At 43.7% G+C, this 3,758-nt stretch overlaps 1 pseudogene; it reads left to right on the top strand.

Annotated features, from left to right (window-relative positions):
- The first annotated feature begins 373 nt into the window (after window positions 1-373).
- On the top strand, window positions 374-3,551 carry LOC123405707 (annotated as a pseudogene).
- The last annotated feature ends 207 nt before the right edge of the window (window positions 3,552-3,758 follow it).

The following is a 3,758-nucleotide window of genomic DNA, read 5'->3' as shown; positions in this document are numbered from 1 at the left end:
TGTTCCTGCCAAAAACTTACTGCTAAATCCTGCTACATTATTATACATATGTTTTAAAGCTTTCAAAACAATAAAATAAGATGTAAATGTCTCAGGTGCCTCTGATATCTATTTTTTTTGCAACCTTCATGTGCAGGACTTCACAGGGAGCACGACAGATGAGTCAAATAACAGCATGATTCCTTTAGCCACCTTTAAGGGAAAATAACCTGCACATGAGCAAGTAGTATACAGGGACGGTTATTGCGACAGCAAAAATGTTGAGGTGGAAGGAGTGCAAGTCGTTGGGTTTACGGGTACCAGAGAATCAGATAACAGCAACATTCCTGAAGATGACAGAATAGAAGGAGGCAACAACGTTTGAGAAGTAGTGATGGACTGGACATCTAGCAGTGGTGGCGCCCCCGCAGCTGACAAGCAAGCGAGATGCAGCAGCTTTGTCAGAAACGAGCTAATTCGTGGTCATGAAAGGGATGATATCTCAAGTGACAATGATGACGACCCCAATGGAGACACGTTAGACAACATCGATGTCGGGAAGGCAACGCAAGAAGAGAAAGAAATGGATGACATGTTCCAAGGAAGCGCATACCCGTCGATCGAGGAAGTAATGCAAGCACATGAACCAGAGGATGGGTTGCATTCAAAACAAGGGACGATGCCTTCTTTTTCTTGTGCACATTTGCCAGAAAGGTTGGTTTTTTGGTGAAGCGATCAACCACCAGAAGAGCAGGCCCCGAGCAGGAGGTTGACAAGCAAGTGTTCCGTTGCACAAAGGAAGGTGTGAATAAAACGACCGAGAGACTTGTGAAGCACAGAAGGAGCAATTGCTTGATTAGGACACGCTGTCCTGCTGAAATAACAGCAAAAAGAGATACAGAGAGGGGAGTATGGTACTTAAGGAATGTTCGTCTAGAACACAACCATGTGCTACACCCGTGTGATTGGATGCTAAAATTTATGAGGTGCTATAAGAACATGAGGCCCTGAGGAGAAATTTTTTATCCAGGTCCTGTAGAAGGCAAGGCTAGAGGCAAGAAAAATCATGCAGATCTTCACTTCCATGGGTAAAACGAGGCGGGAAATTATGTTTGACACTATTGACATAAGCAACATTGCATGCCAGGACAGAGCTAGATAGAGAAACACAGATATCGAGGACACGATGAATCTGTTTGCGGAAATGCAGAGGAAGAGGGCATGGTTTCATCATGTCGAAGAAATCGATGGAAACAATGTGGTTCGAAGCCTGTTCCGGATAGACTCATTGTGCAAGATGAATTATGGCCTGTATGGAGATTTCGTGTCTTTTGACACGACATTTTCTACGAACATATACGGATTACCGTTTGCACCAATAATCGGGGTTGACAACCATGGGTCGTCCGTCCATTTTGGAATAGGTCTCTTAAAGGATGAGACGATAGGGTCATTCAAATGGCTCCTAAGTACATTTGTTGAGGCAATGGGAGGAAAGGAACCAAAGTTCATAATAACAGACTAGGACAAGGCGATGAAGGCGGCTATAGAGCAAGCACTTCCGAATACCAGGCACAGGTTCTGTTTGTGGCATATACGGAAGAACATGAAGGAGAACAATGCGATAATGTTTGCGCAACATCCAGGGATGTCTGATGAGTTACATCTAATAATCAAAAACTCACTAAATGCAGATGAATTTGAAGGCTCGTGGAAAAGAGCGATTTCAAAATATAAAGCAGAAGGAAACACGCATCTGAATGCATTGTGGGACCTTCGTACATTCTGGGTACCAGCCTACTTCAAGGACTGCTTTTATCCATTCTCATCGACGACCACACGTAGTGAGAGCACAAACTCAATGTGGAAAAATTATGTGAACCACAAGGATACTATAACGATGTTTGTTTGTGCGTACAACATCATCCAGCAAAACTGCCTTGCTACGCTTGACAAGAAAAGGCACCGGACAGAAGAGAAGGTACCTTCACGAGAGACAGGTTTCCCAATAGAAACAGAAGAAAGTGAAATATACACTAATGAAATTTTCAGGAAATTTCAGCTAGAGCTGCGCAACCGTACATACTACAAGTGTCACGACCTGGCAAAAGGTAGGCAATACCTTTTAAAAAGGATCTCATCACAAGATAAAGACAGGAAACCGTACCCAGGCGAGGAATTTGATAGGTCTGAGTTCAGGGTAGATGTGGATGAGCATAAGGAAATATACACGTGCAGCTGCAAGAAGATGACTAGGGATGGCATTCAGTGCTGCCACGTACTTAAGGTTATGGACCAGATAGGCATGGTTGAACACCTTACAAAATCCTTTATCATCCCCAGATGGACCAGGAATTGGTCAGATAGCTTGAGACTACTGGCTACAAGTCAAGGTGACAGCATGACCGCACAAGAAGATGAAACTATGAGATTCGGTCTCGTGTATGCAGAGTTGTCCGATATATGTTCACATGCTTGCAGAAAGGACAAGGCATACAATGTGCTACTTGAGTGTATGCAAGAAATGAAAATAAAAGTCATGACTGCACTTGCTGATGAAACAGACACGGGCAAAAATCCATGTGACGCAAGTCTGAAAAATCCACCTTTGGCTGGCTCGAAGGGAAGGAAAAAAGGGGACCGAATCAAAGCTGGCTCTGAGAAGAACATAAAAAGAGGTAGACCCAGTTACAGCCGTTGCAATTCAAAGGGGCATACGAAATCTAGTTGTCCTACTAACCCAGAAGTGATTGAAAGAAATAGGATTCAAGAGGAGAAGATGAAAGCACGGGAGGAGAAAAAGGCAAGATCAATGAAATGGCCGACAACACCAACGACAGCATCGAGAATATCAAATGGAGAAGGAGAACGCACTCTTATCCTGGGGCCAAGACTGTTAACAACATCATCAACGCGAACAACGCCACTGACGACGCCAGCTACCACACTGACAACAACGCATAGAAAGCAAAGTCCTGTAAGCACTGCAGAATCTAGTGTCACACAGACGAGGCACACAAAATGTCAGCAACCAAACTTGGTTGAAGCAACAGCATGTGCGGATCCTACATTGAGAAAAGAAACAACGGAATGGAGACTGTTTTCTACGGGCGAACAATACGAGTGAAGAATTGAAAGGTAAAAGGAGGTTCTGAACAAAAATAATATAATGTACGATATTTTGGACCGTAGAATATTGCTTCCTAATACTTGAAGAAATGTACCCACGACGAATTATTCTAATTTTTGTTTTCTTCCGTGTATTGTTTTTAATAGGAGAACGGCGATGCTGATATTTGGGGAGAGAAGATTTGTTTTCTTCAAAAAACAGTTTCATCCGTTGTAGCAGGACTTATTTTTTCTTGTGGAGTTGTAAGTTCTGTAACTCCGTTTTGAGGCACAGCCGTGCGCTTGTAAAACGGTTCCTCTCGTGGCCTTATGATGGTGCCTCTGATATTTAAAGTCTGAAAGGATGGCCGTGCATGTGAAATTATAACTCTTTTTGTCCTGATGGCGTTGCACCTCTGACATTTTTATGTTCCGGTATTGTTTTTGAACAGGCGGAGCGATAGAAAACATTTTGAACAAGGGTCAGGGGCGTGCGTTTTCTGCACGTATCGACGTGCCTCTCGCGGAGGGAAACATTTTTGTATAACGATCGGAGTGCCTCTCCACTCGTGTACATACATAGAGTCAGTGATGAAAAAATCGTGCCTCTACGGGACGGCCGTGCATCTCCCGATAGCAATTCCGTGCTTCTGGAAGAAGCACAGCCGTGC

The sequence above is a fragment of the Hordeum vulgare genome, chromosome 6H, assembly GCF_904849725.1.
Source record: "Hordeum vulgare subsp. vulgare chromosome 6H, MorexV3_pseudomolecules_assembly, whole genome shotgun sequence".
Classification (NCBI taxonomy): Eukaryota; Viridiplantae; Streptophyta; class Magnoliopsida; order Poales; family Poaceae; genus Hordeum; species Hordeum vulgare.
The sequence above is the reverse complement of the archived record's forward strand: the minus strand, read 5'-3'. Positions and strand labels throughout refer to the sequence as shown.